Source organism: Carlito syrichta, unplaced genomic scaffold, assembly GCF_000164805.1.
Source record: "Carlito syrichta isolate Samal-C Ts95f unplaced genomic scaffold, Tarsius_syrichta-2.0.1 Scaffold305566, whole genome shotgun sequence".
NCBI lineage: Eukaryota > Metazoa > Chordata > Mammalia > Primates > Tarsiidae > Carlito > Carlito syrichta.
Window position 1 is genome coordinate 282,851 of NW_007249662.1, and position 13,949 is coordinate 296,799.

Here is a 13,949-nt window from a genome sequence, read left to right on the forward strand (position 1 = left end):
GTGAATTGCCTGAGCCCCGTGGGTTCGACACCCGCCTGGGCAACTTGATGAGACCTCATCTCCACAATAAATCAAAAATTAGCTGGGCGTGGTAATGCACGCCTGTAGTTCCAGCTACTTGGAAGGCTGAAGTGGAAGAATCGCCGTAGCCCAGCAGGTCAAGGCTGCGGTGGCCAGGAGTATGCCACTGCACTCCAGTCTGTGTGACAGAGTGAGACTCCAACTCAAAAAAAAAAAGAAAATGTCAATATTATCTGAAGAAATACTCCTTTTTAGCTTAGCAAGATTACATTGATCAGCTTATCCCTTGCAAGGAGAAGAGGTTTGAGATAATGAATGCAAGACAGGTAAGTTTTGAAGGAAGAAGAGAAAAACTAGGGGACAGGAGGTGTTTTTGCTCAAAAACAAGGCCAATATAGGCCCCAAGAAGAGAGACGTTAGAGTGCTGGTTACACAGAGGGGAGAAAAGGGAGCACAGACAAGGAATATGAAATGCAAGATACGCTGAAAGAAAATGTTGCCAATTTCACTGAAGACCTGGGAGCATGGTGAGGAAATAACAGATGTGGCATCAGAAAGTCTGAGTCATGATCAGCACATATTTGACTGCAAGAAACAGAAAGCCCTGTGAAAGGAAGGTTTATTGTGAAGGAAAACTTCACGGAGCCCTGCTCTAGCCTCCTGGCCACCATCCATGCCTGCCTGGGCAGCTGCAAAAACCTCCTCAGCCGTCTGCTGAAAATCAAACCAGGACATACCATTCCCTCTCGTGAAACTCCTCTGGTGTCTTCCCACTGTGTTTTGCAAAAATGGTTTTACCTGGCCTACATGCCCTCCATCCCCTACCCCCACACCCACTCCATGCCCCTTGGCCCTCATCTCCTACCACCCTCCTGTCTCCCACTATGCTCCAGCCTCAGGCTTTTCCTCTGTTTATCAAAACTTCAAGTTGGCTCCTACCTCAGGGTCTTTGCATCAGCTGTGCCTTCTGCCTGGACTGCACATTCTCCTGTTCTCTGAATGGCGGGTTTCTTTGTCATTCATGTCCCTGTTAGGTTACCTCTTCAAAGAACGCTTCTCTGATCACCTCCCCCCTGATGCTTCATAGTTTTCTGAAACACTTAATCCCCATCTGATAGCTTATTGTTAGTTCAGACAGATGCATAGATAGATAGATGATAGTCTGCTTTTTTGCTACAAAAAAAGTTCCATGAATTCAGAAACAGAATCGTCTGTCCACAGTTGCACACCCAGCACTTAGAATATTGTATAATTATATAATAAATGCTAAATAAATACTAGTTAGATGATGAATGTGCGGACAGATATATTCAAGGATAGTATATGAAGTCTCTTCATACCTCATGTGATTTAGAAGAGGTACATCATAAACCAATGTTTCTCCCTGCTCTGAATGGTCACAAGGGTATTTCTCTCAATCTCTCCCCCCACCCCAATCTCTCTCTCTCTCTATCTCTCTCTCTCTGTCTCTCTCTCTCTCCCCGTCCACCCCTCTGAATAATCTTTTTACTATGGATTGATTTCAGATTTTTTTCTTTTTTTTGAGTTGGAGACTCACTCTGCCGCCCAGACTGGAGTGCAGTGGCCGCTCCTGGCCACCGCAGCCTCGACCTGCTGGGCTCCGGCGATCCTTCCGGCGATCCTTCCGCCTGAGCCTTCCAAGTAGCTGGAATTACAGGCATGTGCTACCATGCCCGGCTGATTTTTTTGATTTATTATAGAGATGAGGTCTCGCTGCCCAGGCGGGTCTCGAACCCGTGGGCTCAGGCAATGCACTCACCTCAGCCTCCCAAAGGCGCGGGATTACAGGCTGAGCCACCAAGCCCAACTTGATTTCAGATTTACAGAGGTGCTGGAAGTCCCCCCATATACCCCTAATGTCTAACATCATCCATAACCATGGTACATGTGTGAAAACTAAGAAATTAACGTTAGTATAATGCCATTAACTGAATTGATTTCATTTGGATTTTGCCAGTTTTCCCTTCACATCTTTTTTATTGTTCTAGGATCCCACATTGCATTTGGCTGTCATGTCCCTTAGTCCCTACCAATCTGTGACAGTGTGCTTGTCTTCCCTTATTTTTCATGACCTTGACCTTTTTGAAGAGTATAGGTCACACAGTTTATAGAATGCCTCTGAATTGCTGGTTTGTCTGATGATTCTTGTGATTAGACTGAAGCTAAGAATTTTGGGAAAGAGGACCACAGAGATGAAGTGCCCTTGTCATGACATCCTGCCAGCAGGAAAACAAGACCATGTCAACGTGACCATATCTCTTTCCTCAGCTACTTCCCTCATACTTGCACACGATAAAGTCTTCTTGACCCAACAGTTGGTGCCTCGGTCATCTGACCACAAGGTCAGCCTAGGCTTTGGAATTATCCAATCAGTGGCACCCGTGGGGCTGGGGAAAGGACAGGATCACGCACCACAAAGAGAAGAACTAGAGGGAAGCAGCTTCTCTTAGAATGATGTATCAGTTTCCTGGGGGATGCCATAACAAATAACCACCAATGAATAACTGAAACAACAGAAATGTACTTCCTCAGAGCTCTGGGGGCTGGAAGTCCAAACTCAAGGTGTTACAGGGTCATGCTCCCTCTGAAGCCTCCAGGAAAAATTCCTTTCCCTGCCTCTCTTCTAGCTTCTGGTAGTGGCTGACAGTTCTTGGTGTTCCTTGGCCTGTGGCTTCTCACTCCAGTCTCTGCCTCCTTCATCCCACAACCTCTTTCCTCTGTCTCTTCCATGTCTCTCTTCTTTTTCCTCTGTTTCTTCCATGTCTCTCTTCTCTTTTTTTTTTTTTTTTGGAGTTGGAGCCTCATTCTGTCACCCAGACTGGAGTGCAGTGGCACGTTCACTGCCACCCCAGTGTTGACCTGCTGGGCTCTGGCGATCCTTCTGCCTCAGCCTTCCAAGTAGGTGGAAGTAATGGTGCGCACTACCATGCCTGGCTAATTTTTTATTTATTGTAGAGTCAAGGTCTTGCTAAGTTGCCCGGGTGAGTCGCGAACCCGCAGGCTCAGGCAATCCACTCACCTTGGCCTCCCAAAGTGCTGGGATTACAGGCTGAGACACCAAGCCCAGCTTATGTCTCTCTTCTTATGAAGACACAAATTTAGAGCCCACCCTAATCCAGTGTGACCTCATCTTAACGTAAATAATTATATATGCAAAGATTCTATTTCCAAATAAGGTCACACCCTGAGGTTCCAGGTAGACATGGATTTTAAGGAGACATCATACAACCCTGTACGGAGGGAGTGTGAGACTAGGCAGGCAATGGTCAGGGTGTGAGTCCACATCTTCACTGACAGTGAACAGCCTTGGATCAATGTCTTGCCTCACCCTCTTCATCTGTACAATGGAAGGGGGGATGGTAATAATATTTGTAATCAAGTAAGCTATCAGCTATAAAAATGCCTTTTAATCTATGTGATTCTTATAAATGTCAGTTACTGTCTGTGGCAGCCATGAGCAAATGCCTTGCAGACTTCCAGCCATGGAAGCCTAATTGGCCGAGGGCCCCAGCTGCTGTGCACTCAAATCCATCAGTGCAAATGAGGCCAGGCCTCCCATGGGCTGCTCCCAGCCAGTAACCAACTGCAGCAGGGATACTGAAGCAGGCCTGTCCCTAGGAGGCATGGGACTCCCTGACAGCAACTTCTCTACGCCCTTTGGAACCTTCTTTTGACTGCTCTCTCCTAGCCTCCCTTCCTGCTCCCCCTCACCTGGGGTCTGATGGTTCTTTAAGTCCTCACTGGTTTCCTCCCTCATTTCGCTCATGGGCATTCTCCCAAATGAAATTATAGCATTTTTCATCCTATCATCCTATCTTGGAGTCTGCATCCTGGAAGACGTGGACTAGCACTTTCTCCCAAAGATTATCGGTCACCTTTGCCTGGTCAGCACACGTGTCCCTTCTCCTGACTGTCCTTCTGGTAAATCACCCCTGACCCCATAGTCAGTCTTTCTGGGCAGAGGTTTGGGTGGAGCTGATGCCTCCCTCTACTCCAGGGGTTGGCACATGCCCCAAGCCTAACCAATCCATCTATTTCACCCCCTGGCCACAATGATTGGTGCAGAGAAGGGCATTTGGCCCAGTGCAAGCCAATGAGATGCCAATCTGAAACTTTTCCTGGTATTCTTAGGAAAAAGGTATGTTATTTTCACTGGGGTCACTAAGCTGGTAGAATGTAAGTCTGGAGCTGCCAGGAGACTTCTTTGTACCTTCCAGCCTGAAACTAAAGTCTAAGCAAGAGAGAGAGAGATGTGAGAAACTGATTCCTGATGCCATGATCTGAGCACCTGGATTCAGCCATGCCTGAAGCTCCTGTACCTTTCCATAAAATAAACTAATACATTCCTCTCTCTCTCTCTCTCTCTCTCGGTTTTTGTTTTTGTTTTAGCCCATTTGAGTTGGGTGTTCCAATTTTAAAAATTAAATTTATGAATTTCTTGACACTATTCTTCAAAGTAACAGCCAGAGGATGAGATTGCAGCTTCTGGAGGGGATCTACAAAGTCCAGGAAACATCAAGGGTGGGCAAAATGAATTCTTTTAATTCTATGTGTGAACTCCTTTCAGGCTGTCAGAAGAATTAAAGAGAGAAAAGAAACGACCAAAGAAGCATCAGTGGGAGCCAGTTTGGCTTCAGGCTGCTTTTTAAAGAAGCTTCTCCATAATTAGGATTTCCAAATATAATCCCTCTCTCATTTGACAGAACCCAGTACCTAGACAGCTACTTCTAAAAATAAGAGAAGCTAAAATCTGCCTGTTTTTTGATGAATCACTAACACATTTTATCTCTGGCTCTTCTTGTATTTGGGAATGGAACTCAAAAGAAGGTATTTCCCTTCTATTAAAAAAAATTAAGATTCATAGGGGTTTCTATCAATAAATTTGTTAAGCTTGTTTCCTTAAATGTAAATTCTTTTTGCAAATGCTGGCGTCCCCTCCCCCACTACCCTCCCACCTCCCCAACCACAGAGGGGAAGGTGATATCAGGTCTGTGATATTAACCACGGTTGAGGTTTATCCTACATGATGAAAAGCATCTTGACATGTCTTTTCTTGTCAATAAACAAGAGCCCCAACAAAGCCAAAGCCCATCAATGCCTTTTCTCCTAGCTCATCCTAAGAGCACCCATCCTGCTAAGGTCTTGTGAGCCGGACGGTAGAATTTAGTAAAATTGCAGCCTGGGCTGCATTTCTGACTTGAGGTTCCATCTCTCTCCTTTGGAAATAAAAATAAATACTATGCTATTCATGTTCAGCTGCCAGCATCATTAATGAACACCAGGAAACCACACCTCACTAGGCAATTAATCCCCCTTTCTTGGGTGACTGCCGATGGCAAACGGAGGGTCTGTCTCATGTCAGGACACTTCTGCCCCCATTTCAGATGTGTCTCCATCCCTGGCACAGCTTTGACGGCAAAAAAGCAAAGGCACCTACGTGTTCTTTAAATAGATCCCTGCCTTGCTGCCTTGACAGCTAATGGCCAAAGGACGCTAACACACTGTGGCATCTGCGTTCACGAAATCAAGGAAGTTTTCCATCAACTGACTTGCTCCTTTATTAAGAGGAAAAGCAACCGGGCATGCAGAAGCAGAGCTACTGGGGGTTTTGAACCTCTGAACTGCACTGAGCTGATGCCCAGGGATGGGGAGGACCCAGATCAATAATAATAACAACATTAATGATCACAACAGCAGCAGCTATGGCTAATATTTGCTGAGGGTCTCCTGCAAGACAGGCTCAAAATTACTGCTTTATATGCATGATCTCAGTGAATTCTCACAATAAGTCAAAGAAGTAGGTGCTAATATTATCTCTGCATAACTAGATGGGTGTGGTAGACTGGTTGCAAAAATGGCCTAAATGCTTCCTTTCCCTGCACCCATACCCATCGCAATGTGACTTCACATTGCTATGTGATTCTGCGGTTCTGTCCATCAAGAGGTGGAGTTAATGTTTCCACCCCTTGAATTGGGTTTGACCTATGACACACTTTGGCCAATAGAATGATATGAAAAGTTCCAGCATGGTGGCTCATGCCTGTAATCCCCGCCACTTTGGGAGACGGAAGTAGGAGGATTGCTTGAGGCCAGGAGTTCGAGACTAGTCTGAGCAACATAGTGAGACCCTCATCTCTACAAAAAATAAATAAATAAATATTAGCAGGGTATTGTGGCACATCCCTGTAGTCCTACCTGCTCACGAGACTGAGGGAGAAGAATCCTTTGATCTCAGGAGTTTGAGGCTACAGTGAACTATGACTATACCATAGCATTCCAGCCCAAGCAACAGAGCAAGACCATGCCATGCCTCTAAAAGGAAGAATGACATAAGCCTGAATTTTAAGAGATCTTGCACCTTCTTCTCTCTCTCTCTCTCTCTCTCTCTCTCTCTCTCTCTCTCTCTCTCTCTCTCTCTCTCTCTCTCATGCTTTCCTCTACAGTGACAATAAGTCCAGCCTAGCCTGCTGGAAGAAGAGAGGCCATAGAAGACAGAACCAATTTTCTCAGCTAAAGCCAATCTAGACAAGCCAACTCCTAGAGACCCATCAACTAATTGCAGGCTCATTCGTGAGCTCAGTAAGATGAGGTAAGCTCTGCTCAGATCAGCATGTCTACCCAGCCCACCCATAGGCTCACAAACCATAATGACATGTTTATTGTTATATGCCACTGGGTTTTTGTGGTTGTTTTTCATAATAGGTAACTGATACAAAGAGGAAAATAAGTCATAGAGAGATTAGTGACTTACTAGCAGATTACTTAGCCCATAGTAGATGCTTAGTAGATATTAGTTAAATGAGTAAATGAATGATTAAATGAGTTGGGAACTGAGTCCAGATCTGTCTGACACCACAGTCTGAGCCCTTGACCAATAATCTATACCAGGATATACATTCCTATCCTAAACCAGTTTTTTCCTAGTATAGTACCAGACTCAATAAATGCTCTTTCCTTTCTTTTCTCTCTCACTCCTGATTTCTGCCCAGTCAATCTGACTCAATGTCTGCTTTATTATAAAGCCCCCAGAGAAAGAAGGAAATGTAATTTGAGATAAAAGATGTGTTTGACACAATTATAAATCCACTCCTGGAAAAAGACCATGTCTCAATTCAACCTTTCTCTGTTTTTATGTATTAGATATAGCTGACTTTTGCCCCATTTTAAATCTCTATCTTTTAACTAGTGAGTTTAGACCATTTGTATTTATTATAATCACTGCTATATTTGAAATTCCTTCTATCATCTGATCTTGGGCCTTCTGTTTACTCTGCTATTTCCACGGCCCCTCCCCTGCCTTCCCTGTCTTCTATTGCTCCCATTGCTAGTTTGGAAGTCATATTCTTCTATTATTTCAGTGGTTACTTCCCATCTTTTAATATGCTTATATGACTTAATCAAAAATTAATCAATTTCTCTACTCCCTTCCAAGATGACATAAAGGTCTTAGGATAGTTTAATTCTAATCTCTGTCTACTGTCTTACACATCTAACTCTGTTTTTCTGTACCCTTCAAAGAGGTCACCCTGTGTCCCCAGGGTCTAACACAGTGCCTGGCACATAGTACATGCACAGCAAATTCCTGGTGGATAAATGGATACCTATCATTTGCTTATTATTACACTTTAAATATATACTACATTCTTATACACAATGTCATATTCTTCAAAGAACTTTCATTCTCACCAACCCAAATCTTTTAAGGTAAGCAGTGGAGCTAGTGTAATGAGGATGTGGGGCTGAGAAACTCAGTGTCTTGGAAGAGTCGAAAACCAAAGAGAGGAAGTTCCAGGGGGTGAACCAAGTTTTCTGGACTCTCAAACCAGGCATATCCAGGATACTGGCAGCTGGGTAAGATTTAATGTTCTCTTTTCATAAATATTTTATTCACACTTCATCAGCATAATACTTAATATGACAATGACAATCTAAGAACTTGTCTTTGATGCCTGAGAGAATTCCCCATCCATTCCAACTTCTTTGCCCTTCTTTTTAACAGATTAATGCAAAGTATCTATCTATCTGTATGCATATCTCTTTATATTTCTATATATCTCTCTGTGTGTGTGTGTGTGTGTGTGTGTATGTGTGTGTGTGTGTGTGTGTAGTTTTTTGCATAGCATGGCTTGTTTCTTTGTCACAACTTGTTCTGTCCATCTTCTTGGTATCCTTCACTGCTGTAGTGCCTTTCTCTATAAAGCAGTCTTGTTACTTAATTTTTTTCTTTCCAGCATCATCAGCCCTGCCCCACCTCTCACTGTGGCCTGGTGGTGATACTGGCAATAAAATGATTCTATCCTCTGATACCAGGAAGTGAAAGAAGAAAATTCTGTGGAATGCTGAATGCAAACATCGGCTTAGAAAAAAAATACACCCCTACCATCTGTAAAGAGCTTTAATCATTCTCTCCAGGGGATTAACACATTTCAAAGTACCAAGTGAAAACTCATTTATACTCTCCATTTAAATATACATCAGCCTATACATCATTTTAAAAAAAAGATGACAGTGCTAAAAGTGAGAAAATAAATAAATAAACTCAATTTGCATTAGCAATCAAGATTTCAAAGCTGGGGTCAGACCCCATTTGGGGGGCAGTCTTTTCTGTACCAGGGACCCAAGTCCACTGTCATTATATTTTACTGCTTTTTTATTTTTGCAAAACCTCATCCCTTAATGAAAGGTTTTATGCATTTTCTCCTCCCATTCAAATTTCTGTGCAAGCCTAGAAGAATGATGTCCCAAATGACAATACCAATAATAATCATTGACAATTATTGAGGACAGACCATGTACCAATCACTTATCTAAGTACTTGACAGATGATATGACACCTTCAATTCCCACACCACGCCATATAGGTGGGCACCATTGTTATTCCCATTTTCCAGATGAGGAAACTGAAGCCCAGAGAGGTGACATACCTAGGAAGGTAGGGAAGAGGCAGGACTTCTGCCCAGGGACTCTGGCCCTGGTGCCCGTGGTCTTAACCACACCACTCCATGGCCCTCAAAGCCAACTCATAGCTGTCCCCTGAGATAATCCCTGTCCCAGTTATCTTCTGTCTCTCCTTCAGTGCACTCTCCACCCTTGTCCACCTTGTCCCAGGACCTGGGGGCTGATCTACATGGATTGCATCATAGGGCTCCCTCGTCCATTGAGTTAAGTCAATGGGAGGCCCTGGCAGGAGATCAGAGGGTGGGAGGAGGGAGAAGTTAGTGCGTTTATTCCCCTGCTTCCTTCCCGAGTCATGTCCATGGGCTGACCAAGTCCTTTGGTCAAATGCCACAGTTCCTCCTGGGTGGCCCCTCCACACAACTTCCTCTCTTAGGGTTCCAGAAACCTCACCTGCCTCTTGCCACTAAGTGCCTGGGGATAGTACCATGCCCCTGCAGTGCAAGCCCCCAGGTTGCTGCACTATCTTTGGTAGATTCCCCCCACCCACCTACGCTTATGGATAATCCCTTTCATACTCACTTGACTTCCAGGTTTGAGCAGGCCTGGGCTGATCCTCCTGCCTAGGACAATTCACCAGAATTTCCTATCAGTTCACAGACAACAAAGTGTCTCCGTCACACGAGGGAAAGGGATTATTTGATGCCCTCAGGAAATGGGCATTGGTCCATCCTTACCTCTCCTGATCCAAAATGAAAACATATTTAAATCATTCTTTCTATAAGTATCTCTTGCGTGACTTCTGGGCATTAGACACTACACTGGGGATACAAGTGTGGTTGCAACTACCAGAGTCCCTGTCCTCATGGAGGGAACACAAACACTACAGGGAGATTCGGGTCACAGACAAAAGGACAAGAAACCAAAATAGTGTTGCTGTTGTGGTGTGCGCAGTGAAGGCAAAGAACGACACACCAGGAGAGCTTCTGGTATTTCGACCTGAAGGATGAGTAGGAGGGGGTGACCAAGCAGAGTGTGTGTGTGTGTGTGTGTGTGTGTGTGTGTGTGTGTGTGTGTGTGTGTGTGTGTGTGCACATATGTAGGGGAGTTTGAGGGCTTAGAGTATTCCACACAGAAGAAATCACACTTATCCAGGCCCCGAGGCAGGAGAGACGTAGAGAAAGGTGATTGGGTACTAAGTGAACTATCACAGAAACAACTGAATATGGCATATTCTCACTCATAAGTGGGCCCTGATCACGGGTCACATGAGCACAGAGGGGGCAACAACAGACTCTGGACACAGCCAAGGAAGGGAGGGGGGAGAGGGGATAAGGCACACACAGCAGCATGCTGGGCACCAGGTTTACTCTGGGGGTGGGGGAGGGCCTGCTAGAAGTCCAAACCTCACCTTGTTCAATTTACTCATGCAGTAAATCCTCATGTGTACCCCACAACTCTAAAATAAAATTTTAATTTAAAAAAATTATTTTTAAAAGGTGATTGCGACAAAAGTCATTACGAGTACAACCACAGTCATTGCTTCTACCTATCTCAGCACCAGCAGCGCGGCTTTCCACTGGGGATGGTACAGCCCCCAGGGGGCACTTAGAAAAGTCAGGAGGTGGCCACTACTGCTGTGAGCTGGAGGATGCTCCTGGCATTCAGTGCCCAGGACCAAGAATTCTAAATGCCCCACAATGTACAGGACAGCCCCTTGACATGGAGACCAATGCTGCCCTGAATGTAAGTAGAGCTCCCTTTGTGAAACACTGTTGTCAGCAGTCCCTCACTCAGGACCTCTAAGGAAGTGAGGAGGGGTTGGAGAAACTGCAAGGAAAGGAACTGAAGGGGATTTACATCAGAACATTTTTTTTTCTCACAGGACGAGACCAGGGAAAGGGGGAGCAGCCAGTAAGAGAGGGTTGGAGAAATTTTCTTTTTTATTTTGAATGAAAGTTGAGAATAAGAGAAGAATGTTCTAGAAAGTAGCTGCCATCACTGTAGAGAAATGTTTTCAAAACTTTAGACCGAGACCCACAGTAAAAACTACATTTTTATGTAAGAACCCAGTTCATATATACACTCGTACACAAATGTGTGACCAAAGTCAAAGTTTTACAAAATAGCACTTACCCTCACTATAAGTGATGTTCTCTGATATTTTCCATTCTATGCTGATTTCTACCCACTACATTGATTTTTTAAATCTCACTTGTTGGTGTGAAAAACACAGTCAGAGACATAACTAGGAGAAAGTATTTTAAAGACTAAAAATAAGTTAATGGACTGTATGCAGTGGCCCACACCTGTAATCCTAACACTTTGGAAGGTCAAGGCAGGAGGATTCCACAAGCCCAGGCATTCAAGACCAGTCTGGGCAATATAGCAAAACTCGTCTCTACAAAAAAAATTAGCCAGGCATGGTGGCACAAACCTGTAGTCCCAGCTATTTGGGAGCTGAGGCAGAAGGATCACCTGAGCCCAGGAAGTTGAGGCTTCAGTGAACAGTGATCATGCCACCATGCTCCAACCTGGGTGACAGAAAGAGAGGCCAACTTAAAAAAAAAAAAAACCATAACAGGACATTGTGTTGGTGAGCATACGAAGAAATGAGCAATCTTGGACACTATTAGTGAGAGTGAAAATTGATGCAACCTTTAATGGGCCATTTGGCAGTACTTATCAATATTTTAAATGCACATCTCTTTGACTCAGCAATTCTACCTCCAGGAATTTTTTGCAGATTTATTCATACACATGCACAAAGATGGATGTAAAAGTATATTTATTGCAGCACTGCGTATAGTGACATAAATGTCTATCAACAAGAGACTGGATAAATGGATTATGAAACATCCTTACTATGGAATACTTAGCAACCATGAAAATAAATGAGGCAGATTTAAACAGAATGAACTGGAACAATGTCCAAGATGTGTCTTACAGCTGAAAAAACAAGAGTCATATGCTTATGATTCTTGAAACTGAATGGTGAGGACAGAAGGATTTATCATACTATTTTCTCTATTCCTACATATGCTTGAATTTTTCCACAATTAAAAAATTAAAAAGACAAGTGTCCAAACTCTGTTCAGTATGCCACCACATGTGTTTAGATTTGTTTAAACAGACAAGATACATATAAGACTAGAAGTAGTGAGTGTCTCTGTGTAGGGTTTCACTTTATATCCTTTTTATTCTTTTAATTTGCAACTATGTGTACCTTTTCTCAGTGTGTGTACATGTATAGTTAAAAATAAGATAGAAATAAAACTGATTTGCCAAACTCAGTAAGGGAAAACAATGTTATCTGAAAGCAAAAGATTCAAAATAATACCCAAAAACAACAAACAAATTCACTGAAAATAATGTACTTCTAACTTTGACTCCCCCTCCAGCCCCCACCAGTATACTACCTTTGGGAATGCCCCGAGCAACTAAGTAAAGAGTGGAATTGTGTTCAATTACATTTTTCTGACAAATTGTTGTTTCTTTGAACTGGCATGGAACAAAGACTGGGCCCCATGGGACCCTGATTACACCAAGGTTATTCTGGAAATGATTTAACATTGAGCTTTTCCATGCCCTCATTAAGAAGGACAGAATTTTGAACCAGACACTTCATTGCAATCTGGTTTGTAATAGGGAAAAGTTGAAAATAGCCTAAACATTCAGAATAACAAAATGACTAAATAAGTCATGATACCTCTGTATTATGGAATACAATGAAACCGTTCAAAAATATAAGAAATACATATGTATTGATGTGAAAAGAACTCTAAGGTAAAATGTTGGATTGAAAAAGCAAGTTGTAGTATAATATTATAGTATTGTACATTTATGGAAGACACACATTTACAAAACAACACAATGTATTAATATACAGATGCATAAAAAATCACCTGGACATAGAAGCATCTAACATAGGACAGGATGCCTCAGGGGAAAGGGGAGTCATGGCCAAAGGAGATGTTAACCTTATTTGTAAATCTTAGTTTTTTGTAAGGATGTATTTCTGTATTACACGTGTGATTGAAATTATTTCAAAATGTACCCTTTGCCAAAGGGTTCAGAAAGAGTAGCCTGACCCCAGTCCATATGGTCAGTGAACTTCAGAACTAGTCCTAGAATCCAAATTGCAGAATCTGCCTCCCAATCCGAGAGTTCTTTCCACTACCACTCAGTTCCCCATCTTAATCTTGAAACCAACAAAAATCACATTCTCCTACTCAAGAGAGAATAAGGCAGGACTTTCAGTCCCACCAGACACCAATGAGGAGATGTTTTTATGCACTAAACATAACATGGTTAGATCTCAACAAGGTTAGCTAAGACAATTAATTTCAAAACCTTCCAACTGACAGCAATACACAAATTAGCTTCCACATCAGCTTTAGAAAACTAAAGGGATTCTGGTGTCTTTAAAAAAAAAAAAGAGGCTTCACTTCAAAGTGAGATGAAACTATTTTCTAGATCAACTTCATCATTATACCACAAGAACAATGTTTGCCTCAAAAACCAACACCCGATGGAGATGAGCTGAAAGGAAAAAGATGCCTTAAAGAGGTGTCAGTTTCGAATCTGTAAGAGACAGCCATGAGAGGAAAATTAAAAGATTAAAAGCCTCAGAAAGTTTATTATAAGTTATCACAAGAGCCAACATTCATTTATTCAGTCAAAAATTATTGAGCACTAACTGTGCCAGGGACTGTGCCAGGCATTGGAACACAGCAGTGAACAAGTCTCACGGAACTCCTGCCTCCTGGGGCTGACACGATGCAGAGTTGGCAATAAACATGAGTGTCACAGAGAATGATCACTTGGGCAGGTGAATAAGAGGGCCAGGGTAGGAGGTTGCTATTTTAAATAGAGTGATCAGGGAAAGTCTCAATGAGAAGGTGACATGAGCAAACACCTGGATTAAGCAAAAGAGCAAGCCCAGTGTCTCTCTAAGGGAAGTTTGTTCAAGGCAGAGGGAATGACAAGTACAAAGGCCCTGAGGTAGGGAC

General features: G+C 43.1%; 1 protein-coding gene across 1 annotated transcript in view; it reads right to left on the bottom strand.

Annotated features, from left to right (window-relative positions):
• The window catches only part of RPH3A (rabphilin 3A), a 319,927-nt gene that overhangs the window by 129,010 nt on the left and 176,968 nt on the right, over nucleotides 1-13,949 (bottom strand). The window lies entirely within an intron of this gene.